This window comes from Pinus tabuliformis, chromosome 5_1, assembly GCF_031772625.1.
Source record: "Pinus tabuliformis cultivar Carrire ecotype Pingquan chromosome 5_1, CPIR1, whole genome shotgun sequence".
NCBI classification, from domain to species: domain Eukaryota; kingdom Viridiplantae; phylum Streptophyta; class Pinopsida; order Pinales; family Pinaceae; genus Pinus; species Pinus tabuliformis.
Window position 1 is genome coordinate 293,212,347 of NC_142305.1, and position 12,776 is coordinate 293,225,122.

General features: G+C 39.0%; 1 protein-coding gene across 14 annotated transcripts in view; it reads right to left on the reverse strand.

Moving 5' to 3' along the window:
• Positions 1 to 12,776, reverse strand: part of LOC149164498 (uncharacterized) — a 223,481-nt gene that overhangs the window by 24,939 nt on the left and 185,766 nt on the right. The window contains exon 6 of one of the 14 annotated variants that reach the window (XR_016260249.1): positions 8,027 to 8,101. The exons of the other annotated variants lie outside the window; for them this stretch is intronic. The gene's annotated coding sequence lies outside the window, so the exon portion shown is untranslated. Of the gene's footprint in view, positions 1 to 8,026; positions 8,102 to 12,776 lie in introns of those variants that run through there. 14 annotated transcript variants of the gene reach the window in all.

A 12,776-nucleotide genomic window follows, 5' to 3' on the forward strand; every position in this document is an offset into this window, starting at 1 on the left:
CTACTAAATGCTGGTACTTGTTGATGCCAGGATTCAATGTATCTTAAGGCTTCTTCTTGCCGTGGACTACAGCTTTAGGCATGGGACTAAAGAAATACCTTTAGTTGTTGTTTCCTCTCTGTAAGCTATACCACCTACTTGCCCTTTATTAGTCCAACTACTACTAAGCCTTGGAGTAAGTCCCGGCAGCCTTACTCAATAAGGACCTATATCTTAGTCTTAATGGGGAGCTATCTTAGTTCATGCATTAAGAAGTTCCATGTAACACACTATATATATTTCCCTTCTTTATTAGATTACCAGAAAATCTTTAGTTATAAATGACCTAAGGTTCGGTCGGGGCAGGCACAAAAAAAAGTTTGTTGGTTGGCGCAAGATGACCAACTTCATCTAATTTGAGGTTGTTCATCAATGAAACATAGTTTTTAGGGGGGTCGGATGACATTTCCAATTGGGAAATAAAACATATGATACCGCCATATCTACGTTTCACTTTGTCCTTGATAAGAAATCTCTATCCCTGGAATAATCCAGTGGGAATAATCTCCTCCATGGGGAGCTAGCTAGCTCTCCGCTGCTATAATCCCTAGTAGGCTCCGCTGCTAATACAATGGGGGAAGAGATAGAGGGCAGTTATATATGTCCACATTATTATCATATTTCTCCACAATTATAGATAGAATAGATATATTGATTCCTTAGCTGTAGTGGTAAGAACTACTACTAGTTGTTTCCGTAAGCTCTCTACTACTACTTGCCTGTAAACTTTCTCCTACTTGCCTTTATAGTCCAACTACTAGCCAGTAAGTAAGTCCCATGGGAGACCTTAATAGACTTCTTAGTCCATGCATTAATAGGTTCCATGTAGTACAACACTAGATACTACAGATATTTGGAGGAGATTCTGGTTGCAATAGTTGTGTAGACTCACTCATATTGTCAAATGACTCTTGTTGTACGCACATGTAAATTTCTGAGTGTAGACTTCACAGATTTGATGATCAGTTTATGAATCCGCTGAATCCACAATTGCATCAAATACCTTCTGGATGCCCTCCTGGGGTGTTTGGTCTGTCCTCGAAGTCATCATTTTCGTTTTGAGTTTCTCGAGGATAAATTCACACAGAGGAAATAATTTAGAGCCATGGATTACTGTTTTGCAATAGGAGAAGCATGTGACTGTTAGTGCGCTCTGCGTAAGAAAGCACGATTTCTGTAATATCTTCTTGAAGGTGGGATTCGAACTCTTTTAACTGCTCTACAATTTCAATCTTGTGGAATGCAAGAATGGCGTCAAGAAATGTATGTTTGAGGGCGGAGACAAGTGCGAGGGAAGGTTTGCAGTGAGGTTCTAAATATGTGTACATTGGAATACCCCCGACGACCTTAATAAGTTGTTCTTGAATGGATTTAGGAAGATGGAATGCGTCTGAAACGCTTGAGATGACTTCTAACACAACTTTCAGAAGAATTTGTTTCAATTGTCGAAGATCTATTGCCTGGTAGAGAGCGTATAAGTGCGATGTCAGCATGAGTTTCAATATATGCAGAGCTTCTTTAGTATTCAATGGCGAAGTCGTGTTGATATGAAGCGCAAATGGAACTGTACGATGCCAAAATTAGTTTCAATATATGCAGAGCTTCTTCAGTCTTCAATGGCGAAGTCGTGCTGATATGAAGAGCAAATGGAACTGTACGGGGGTTATCTTTTATAAATTGATGAATTATATTTGCAACATAATCTATCAGGTTATTATTTTGTTTTAAAAATCTTAAAATTTCTAAATATTTATAATTGTTAATTATATATTAATTTTTCATATATATAATTTTTTTTTATTCAATAATATATATAATTTTTATTGTATTCAATATAATATAATATAATATGAAATTGATGTTGGAATGATAATTTTAAACTGCCGGGAGCTCACGGTTGAGCAGCGACCCAGGTTATTCAGAAAACAGCGATTGGACTTTCCCTGCGATGCGATCTGATCGCATATCGCACTTTCCCTCGTCGCCCTTCGCTGCATGCTTGTATTATCTGCGATGCGATATTTGCGATGCGTTGCGATATTTGCGATGCGATCGCAGATCGCAGATTGCATGATTTAAAAGTTATAGAGGCGGTGGCACATCCTCTCTCTTCTTGCGATGCAATGGTGTGATAAGCCATGCATTAAATTCAAATAGGATATTTTGAGCCGTGTAATTAATGATATTTACTAGGGTTGGTAAATGTAGGTGAAATCTTAAATTTTATTATTTTTATTTTCACGGAAGTAAGGGAAAAGCAACACGTATTGTAAAAGATATTTTTGTGTTGTTCAATATAAAAAGAATGCAAGAGAAGAGACGTAAAGTGAGTATTAGCAAGAAGAGTTCTTTCTTCTCTGCAACGCACAACAGTGCTGAAGATATAATTTTCTGAGATAGTGGAATCAGATTCTGGAACTGAAGTTCCTGTTGTAAATCCCTCTGAGTTGAGGAAGACAAATTCTGTAACAGTTTTTATTATTATTTTATATGATTAAGATCCTGTAGAAAACCAGAGCGTTGTTCTCTGTGCAAATTTCTTTTGTGTTTGAAATTAACAAAAATTTCCATCATGGTATCAGAGCTAGTCTAGGCACTCAGTGAGTCAAAAAAAACAAGAGTTTGTTTTTTCACTGTAGGAGCTGTAAGAAGCTTGTTGAGCATTTTTTTTCCAGCAGAGAAAGTTTTTAAAGTTTTTTCTTTTTTTTATACACTCAGTATCTCTTCTTTATTTTTCACAAGTTAAGATGGCAGATGCTGGAACTGGTTTGACAAATCCCCAACTGCCACAGTTTAATGGAAAAAATTACAGTTATTGGTCCATAACAATGAAAGCATTGTTTGCTTCTCAAGGAATATGGGAGCTGGTTGAAACTGGCTATGCTGAACCGACAGATGCAACAGAGTTGGCTGCTTTGACAACAGCAGAAAGAGACCAGTTGAAGAGTGACAAGAAGAAGGATGCCAAAGCCCTCTTTTTCCTCTTCCAATCATTACATGAAAGTGTTTTTCCGCGAATTGCAGCAGCAACAAAGTCCAAGGAGGCCTGGGATATTCTCAAAACTGCCTATCAAGGCATGGAGAAGGTGAAAACTGCAAAGTTGCAGATGTTGAGGAGAGACTTTGAAACACTCAGCATGAAGGAATCTGATAGAATAGATTCATTCTTCACTCAAGTTATTGGGTTGATAACCCAGATAAGATCTCATGGTGAGATTCTTGAAGATAGAAGGATTGTAGAGAAAATATTGAGAATTTTACCCTCAAGGTTTGAATCGATTGTGGTTGCAATAGAAGAAACAAAAGATCTCTCACAGTTCACAGTAGATGAGCTGAGTGCTTCTCTTTTGTCTCATGAACACAGACTGAGTAGAGGAACAGATTCCTCTTTTGAGCAAGCATTCAAGACTCAGATGTCTTTTGGCCAAGGAAAAGGTCGAGGCAGAGCAAATTACAGAGGTCGTGGAAGAAGCCCAAACAAAGGCAGAAATTATCCTGCAAGCACAAGTGGAAGGAGCTGCAATCAGAACCAAGATGAAGGTTCAAGAAAACAGCAAGCTCATGGACAAAGGTATGATAAATCCCAAGTCCAATGTCATTATTGTAAGAAATATGGGCACTATGCCAATGAATGTAGGAAAAAGCAAAGTGACATAAATAATAGGCAGAATGCTAATTTTGCAAATGAAGAAGATAAGAACCCAAAGAATGTGTTGTTAACATGTAACATAGCACAAGACAAACAAGAAGATTTTTGGTTCTTAGACTCAGGTTGTAGTAATCACATGACTGGAAATATTGCAATGTTTGCCAATCTGGATGAAAATGTGAAATCTGAGGTAACAACAGGGACTGATGATACGATATCTGTCAAGGGTAAGGGCAGAGTCAGTATCCGAGCAAAAAATGGAGAACAGATGATTGTGCCAGATGTATACCATGTACCTGGTCTGAAGTGTAATCTTTTGAGCATTGGACAACTCATAAACAAAGGTTACAACGTGTTCTTCAAAGATGATTTGTGTACAATCAAAGATATACCTCCAAGTAAGAAGATCATTGCGCAAGTGCAGATGACCAGCAATAGAATGTTTCCTCTCAAACTCAGGGCAGATTTGAAGGAAGGCAGAACTGTTGCAGCTGTAACACAAGAAGTCTTTCAGGAGCAACTGAAAGATGTGAATTGGTTGTGGCATTTGAGATTTGGACATCTCAATTTCGGAGGCCTGAATCTGTTGCACAGAAAGGGAATGGTAAAAGGATTACCATTGATCGAAAAACCAGACAGCCTTTGTGAAGGCTGCATCTTGGGCAAGCAACACAAAGAAAGCTTTCCAGTAGGAAAGAGTATAAGAGCAAAAGCACCATTCGAAATTTTTCACTCCGATATGTGTCGACTGATGCAAACACCATCATTTGCCGGAAATAAATATGTTTTAACTTTCATTGATGATTACATCATAAAGACATGGGTGTATATGCTGAAACAGAAGAGTGAAGTGTTTGAGAAATTCCGCCACTTCAAAACTCTTGTTGAGAAGCAGTGTGGGCATTATATCAAAGTGCTCAGAACAGATAGAGGAGGAGAGTACATCTCCCAAGACTTTCTGCGTTTTTGCAGAGAAAATGGCATACAAAAGCAGTTCACCACGAGGTATACACCTCAGCAAAACGGTGTTGCGGAAAGAAAGAATAGGACCATTCTTGACATGGTCAGAAGTATGCTGAAGGCAAAACACTTGCCGCATGAGTATTGGGCAGAAGCTGTTACTTGCGCAGTTTACATCTTGAATAGATGCCCAGCTAAAGCTGTCATGAACAGAATACCAGAAGAAGCATGGAGTGGTCAAAAGCAAACTGTTACTCACATGAGAGTATTCGGTTGTGTGGCATATGCACATGTTCCGGATCCGCTAATAAAGAAGCTTGATAGTAAGGGGGAGAAGTGTGTCTTTATTGGCTATTGTGATGAGTCAAAAGCATACAAACTCTATAATCCATCCACCAAGAAATTGATAGTAAGCAGAGATGTGCAGTTCATTGAAGATGAAGCTTGGGATGGAAGCTTAGAGAAGACAGTGAATGTGAATACAATTGTGTCTCACGAAGAAGAAGAGGAAGGGACAGAAGCAAATAATCCTTCCTTGGTGGCTCCTCCTCCACCATAGCAAGTACAACAAACCACACCATAAGCTGGAATTCGAACAGCCTTGAGAAGTCAAGGAAGTGCTTCTCCAAGCACATCACAGGGATCAGAAATACCCTCAAGTTCGGATGGAACTCCTAATACACCAAGAAGACCAATATTCAGAAATCTGAATGAGATTTATGAACAAGGAGAGGTAAGTAACAATACCGGTCTGAATTCATTATTCGATTTATATTGTCATGTTGATGACCCAATCCATTTTGAAGATGATGTAAATGAAGATAAATGGATTGAAGCAATGAATGAAGAAATTGGTGCAATTGAAAAGAGTAAAACATGGTAGTTAGTGGACCTCCCTATAGGCAAAGATGCCATTGGAGTTAAGTGGGTCTATAAGACCAAAAGCAATGCTGAAGGCAAGATTGATAGGCACAAAGCAAGACTTGTTGTGAAAGGCTACAAGCAGCAACAAGGCAAAGACTATGATGAAACCTTTGCACCAATAGCAAGGATGGAAACAGTCAGAACAGTGTTGTCTATTGCAGCACAACACAAATGGAAGATTTATCAGATGGATGTTAAATCTGCATTCCTGAATGGAGTATTAAAAGAAGAGGTTTATGTTGAACAACCTCCGGGCTATGAAGTTGAAGGCCAAGAGCATAAATTCTGCAAACTGAAGAAGGCTCTTTATGGGCTGAAGCAAGCTCCAAGAGCATGGTACAGCAGAATAGATGCTTATCTGATTGACAATGGGTTTGATAAGTGTGATGGTGAACCCACACTCTACATAAAGGATAATGACAGTAAGATACTTATTGTTGTTCTATATGTAGATGATTTAATTTTTACTAGCAATGATACGTCTCTCATTGCTGATTTAAAGCAGTCATGAAAAATGAATTTGAAATGACTGACTTGGGCTTCTTAAGATATTTTCTTGGAATTGAAGTAGACCAAAGTGAAAATGGTGTTTTCATTTCTCAAGATAAATATGTAGAAGTAGTGTTAAAGAGATTTAACATGCAAAACAGCAAGGCAACAGTGACTCCAACTGTAGTGGGGCTGAAATTGACCAAAGAAGACAACAACAAATATTTTGATCCAAAATTATACAAGAGCATAGTTGGCAGCCTTATGTACTTGACTGCAACTAGGTCAGACATTATGCACGCTGTGAGTTTAATTTCCAGATTTATGGAAAGACTGAAAGAGACTCATTGGCAGGCAGCCAAGAGGATTCTAAGGTATGTGAATGGAACGAAGGGGTTTGGTATTTTATACTCCTCTTCTGAAAGTTTCATGTTGACAGGTTACATTGACAGTGATTGGGCTGGAAGTGTTGATGATAGGAAAAGCACATCAGGATATGTGTTTCATATGGGATCGGGAGCCATCTCATGGGCTTCCAAGAAGCAACCTGTTGTGTCTTTGTCAACAGCAGAGGCAGAGTATGTGGCAGCAACAACAGCAGCATGCCAAGCAGTATGGCTGAGAAGAGTTCTCAGACACTTGTGCCATGAACAAGGAAAGGGCACAACCATTTACTGTGACAATAGCTCAGCAATAGCATTGTCTAAAAATTTTGTTTTTCATAAAAGGACAAATCACATAGACACCAAATTCCACTTCATACGTGAATTGGTTAACAATGGTGAGATTGTTTTGCAGCACTGCAGAACAGAGGATCAGCTAGTTGACATCTTGACAAAACCATTAGCAAAGAAAAGCTTTGATCATTTCAAGAAATGCCTGGGTATGCAGAAAAACCCAGCAGTTAAAATTAAGGGGGAGTGTTGGAATGATAATTTTAAACTGCCGAGAGCTGACAGTTGAGCAGCGACCCAGGTTATTCAGAAAACAGCGATTGGACTTTCCCTGCGATGCGATCTGATCGCATATCGCACTTTCCCTCGTCACCCTTCGCTGCATGCTTGTATTATCTGCGATGCGATATTTGCGATGCGATCGCAGATCGCAGATCGCATGATTTAAAAGTTATAGAGGCGGTGGCACATCCTCTCTCTTCTTGCGATGCGATGGTGTGATAAGCCATGCATTAATTTCAAATAGGATATTTTGAGCCGTGTAATTAATGATATTTACTAGGGTTGGTAAATGTAGGTGAAATCTTAAATTTTATTATTTTTATTTTCACGGAAGTAAGGGAAAAGCAACACGTATTGTAAAAGATATTTTTGTGTTGTTCAATATAAAAAGAATGCAAGAGCAGAGACGTAAAGTGAGTATTAGCAAGAAGAGTTCTTTCTTCTCTACAACGCACAGCAGTGCTGAAGATATAATTTTCTGAGATAGTGGAATCAGATTCTGGAACTGAAGTTCCTGTTGTAAATCCCTCTAAGTTGAGGAAGACAAATTCTGTAACAATTTTTATTATTATTTTATATGATTAAGATCCTGTAGAAAACCAGAGCGTTGTTCTCTGTGCAAATTTCTTTTGTGTTTGAAATTAACAGAAATTTCCATCAATTGAAATTGATATGTGGCAGTTAAAAAATATTAATAACAAAAAATTTCAAATTTATATAGTAAATAAAATATTTCATTATCCATCTCATATAAAATCTCGAATCTTGATATTTTTTACATCTTAATATAAAGGAAATATGTGATGTAAATGATACAATGTATTCTCTTCTCTTATAAATGATATGCAATTAATTACTTCATTATATTAAGTTGGCTTGATTTGTCCATATTTGCCAGAAACCAGGTGAGTGTTTGGCTGTTGTTCAAGTCCACCTCGATCGGGACGGAGCGGAAACAATGTAAAGTGTACATCTAATTATGAAGTTTTTAATCAATGCCAATGGAAAAAAGAAAAAACACTTACATCTGTTGTGCTTTTTATCTGTCTGTGTTTGGAATCAGAGAGCGTGGTCTCAAATGAATCTGAAATTTAGTTTTAGTCACAAGAATTAGAGAAGATAAATAAATAAACAGTTAAACGTTTAATGTTAAAATATCTGTTATTTTACTATTTCATATATATATATATATATATATATATATATATATATATATATATATATATATATATATATTTTACCACGTACTTTCATTCACATACCTCTTACATATTTTATCACATACCTATTTCACTTAGCGAGTGTGATAATTCTGAGCATTGGTTGGCTTTTATCTTTGGGTGCGAAGCACTTTTATCCCATTACTTATATTTAGTTTGGATTTTCAACGTTCTATGGCATGGTTTAATTTTGTGAGTCCTTTAGTGTTGCAAAGTTATCCATAAACGGAAAAATGTAAAGCACTAAATGAGACCCAAATGAACCAGCTGACAGAGACTTTGATCTCCTCCTTGGATTGAACTGGAAATGGCCCAAAGATCTCAGGATTGTAGACTGGAGGATTTTTACAACTATCGATAGAGTCGAAGATTTTCACGAAGAGTCGAGCACCAAATTTGGTAGAAAAACGCCGCTTCTGCTGGCATATTTATGGATATCCCATTACTTAAGCGCAAACTCAAAGCTAGATGATCAACAGAGTATTTCATTGTTAATCTATTCACACGAAATGTTTGCCAATAGAAGTTCAACCAAAATGTTTGACTCGTTTAATCCCTCCCAAGATAAAAGAGAGCAAGGCGATGGGAAAAATTACTAGTCCCCATTCTCCTCCTTGCACATAAGTTAAGCCATACTCATGAGAAACACAATCATTTAAAATTTCTTAGAGATTCACAAATTCACGAATTAACCATTGGGCAAGCATTATAAACATGATGATTTCGCACTGCGAGTCTACTACAAGACGAACGAACAGAAGAGCCTAAACACCAATTATATGTTATGCCTGCGAATGTCACCACAACTTCCACAGATGGGAAATCGAGGGATATCCACAACTTCCACAGATGGGAAATCGAGGGCTAGGATATACAGGAGCAGCAAATATGCCACATCCACACCTATTCCTTTGTGAAGCTTCATCAAAATAGCCAGCCGAGAAGACTAACTTTGGGCCAATTGGTTTATGAATAGTATCCTTCAGTCCTTTACCCTGTAGAGTGCCAATAGAGAAACCCAATATGATGCGCTCTAGAACCCGTGATTCAGAATCTTTGAGATTGTTGAATATTATGTTGTTTCTCCATCTCCAGATCTCCCAGAAGAAATTAAGGGGAATGTTGTGCCATGTAGGTTTTTGTTTGCTCCACCAGCTTAAGCAATCAGAGATATGATCAAGTTGTTGATATGGGAAACTAGTATAAACAACAAGTTTTTTCTAGAGTTGTATAATCTTAGGACAAAGTAAGAATAAGTGTAAATTGTTCTCCTCCTCATCCCTGCAAATAACACAAAAACCCGGCCCGTACCAATGCCTCTTCTAGAGGTTTTCCCATATGAGATTTTTACTTTACAATACAATCCAAAGAAAAAGAATAATCTTAATGGGAGAATTGGATTTCCAGAAGATTGTGAACCAACATACCTTAGGATATAATGTCTCTTGATGGCAAAGAGAAAAATATGTATCAACCACCATATGACCACCTTCCTTCATTTTTCCAGTCCAGGCAATCTGGTCCCTTTCAACCACAAGACAAACTCCAACATGTTGCATGTTATATCTAATATGTTCCCATTCTTGCGCCATCTGCATCAAGAGAGGTGGTCCAATTTGGCAAGGTGGTCTAATTTGGCAAGGTGGTATTTGTTCTAATTTTTTATACTAGACTAGATGAAGTTTGTCGTAATCCTATTGAGTCTTTTTATAATGGCGAGGGGCAAAAGATATAAGTGTGCCAAGTACACTCCCAATTGAGTGACCACTGCCCGTGTCAGGGTGATTTGGCCTCCCAAAGATAAACATCTGAACTCCCAGCCATTTATTTTCTTATAGAATTTATTTACGAGCCACATCCAATCATTGACTTTATAGTTACACGCCTTGATGTGGAATTTGAGGTATTTCATACCCCCCGTCAATGGTTCGGAAGCCACACCAAATAATCTTTTTATGTATGCGATAATCTCCTCATCACATATGTCATGGAGAATGATGGATTTATAGAGATTCATGAGAAACCCATAGGCATTTCCAAACTTAGCAAAATTATTAAAAAGATAGATCCATGCAAACCTATTAAGTATCCCCGTGATGAGGATGTCGTCAAAAAAGAAACTATGCGAAATATATATATCCCGCTCCATATGAAATGCTTGAAATTTCCCTTATGCTACAACTTTTTGTATGTGAAGGCTCAGCCCATCCATAGCCAAGATGAAGAGAAGTGGAGATAGTGAGAAACCTTGTCTGAGAACCCTCCCCGCCTTGAATAAATCTAAAGGATAGACATAGCAGGACTGAACGGGAAAGGCCAAGGGCGACCTCAAAAATGTTGGCTATCGCGATTTTGTTTGCGATGTATAATGATATTCCCAGAAGAGGAGGGGATGATACAGGGAGATGAAGAGCCAGGTGGCTTGTGAATGGTGAGAGAGAGAAGATGTAGTGTCTTTTTCTATAGAAGAAAATCCAGATTGTTGCCAATCGAATTAGTGGGTGAATTAAGTGGTGATGTAGGGCAGGTTCCAGTGGCCGGTGGGCAAGATGTGTCACGTGAAGGAGACGACATGGGGATATACAAGATATGTGAAGATGAGGGTTCATCACATGATGTCAGAAGATATGATGTGGGACGTGAAGGAGGATAGTCATCGAGTGGAGGAGGGATCTTATTCGAAGGAGGAGGTGAGGTGGCGTCAGTCAGAGGAACACCAGACCCATCGAAGATTAGGGGGGTGAAGGAATGTTAATATGTGTAGAGATATTTAGTTTAACATACTAATGAACAAAAAAGGAGGATTCGAAATACTTGTAGACCGTAGGGGGCTACGTCTAGGAGGAGGCATCTCATACCAACTACGTGGAGAAACAAAAAGATGAGAATCATTTTTTCCCAACATATCATGATGATAGCATCAGTGAGTCCTAAGTCTCTCGCCCAGCCACCATGGACATTGTGCCAAAAGATGACCTGTATGGTGGCAGTTAAGACACCAGAAAGGAACCCCCCAGAAGTCGAGCCATTGAACCAGATGAGTGGCACCCCAGTTGATTTCAATATGATCCGGAAAGCCCCCTCTGTATTCTTTTTCAATTAAGATCCAAGCAACATGCTTGTCCTATGCGCCCAAACACCATGGATCAACATACACAAATTTTCCAATAGCGTTTCTGATATCCATAAAGACCTGTTTCGTCTAGAATTCAATGGGAAAACCACGAAACTTAACCCAAATCAGTTTGTTTTGAGGGGTTTCTTTCAGTGGATTGAACCCAATGTACCAAGAATGTAGCGCCAGAAAGCTTCGCCCGTTGATCCAAGGAATTGACTTGATTTTAATAATATCCTCCTAGTTGAGGAAATAAAAACTTTACAAACCATTTAACAGTCACACCACTGTAGGCATATAACCTAATAGTGTTTTCCACTTCGTGTCAACCCAATGCCTCATATCCGCTTCGCACAAATTGGAAAAATGCCACTTTCCAACAAGAGCCTACTTCTGAAGGCTGGTAACCCAGTTTATGAGGACGTCGTGGTCGAAAACCAGAGTAGGGGTCAGGGAAGAAATCTTGAGAGAATGATGTTGATGTCGGGATCGCCGTCCATTTTCCGTGTGTGGACGTCCATGCAAACCATGTTCCGCATGTGAGCCATCTGGAGAGTGCATCGATGGCTAAGATGAGAGCCAAGTGTCTGGGATCGTTGGGCCCCGCTACCCAAAATTTGACTCAGCATCCAGCATGGCCCGAATGAAAGCTTCGTGGGCTAAGGTGTCAGAATCCAGCAGGTCCATGACCGCATAAATGAGAAGGAAGACGAGTACAACTAGATGGTGGGAAATGTAAATGTAAACTAAATGAATCTCTAGGAGGTAGGTCAGAATTAAATAGACTACATCAGAGAATCCCTGTCAAGGATATCTAGGGATCCACAAAACACAAATTACGAAGTACAAAAACCACAAAACATAACACCCACATAATGCCCAAAAAAGTGAAGCACCGTCAAAAGGCCAGTCTATATGAGGAAAGTACCCAGAGTGGAATTTTTAAATAGGAGTGTGATCATGTTAGAGAGAATGTGTAGGAGTATGTCAGGAGGAGAATGTATGATGCAGACCCAAGTCACCTTAAGCAATTATAACAACACCACCCCATCTGAAAAATCGAAAACCCGCTGGAAAAACAGCAGGCTCCGGTAGCCGGAAAAAACAAGCCAACCGAGAGCAGAAACTAGACTAGCACAGAGCATAGAGGAGAGATCAAACCCCTGCACAATAGCACAGTAAAGGATATAGTTAAAAGTCGTCACAACAAAAATAGCAACAACAACTCCTATAGGTCCACCATCTATTGCAGAAACGGATACCAAAAGTTTTGCAAGGCCGAGAGATGATGAAAGAATTGATCCACCGATGCCAGAGTGGAAGAAGGTTGTTTGTTTGTAGGCAGGATCCTTCCTCCCGAGAAAGCGGAGGACACAAGAGATTAAGAATCTTAGTCCAGAGAGGCATATGGACGTCTAGAGGAA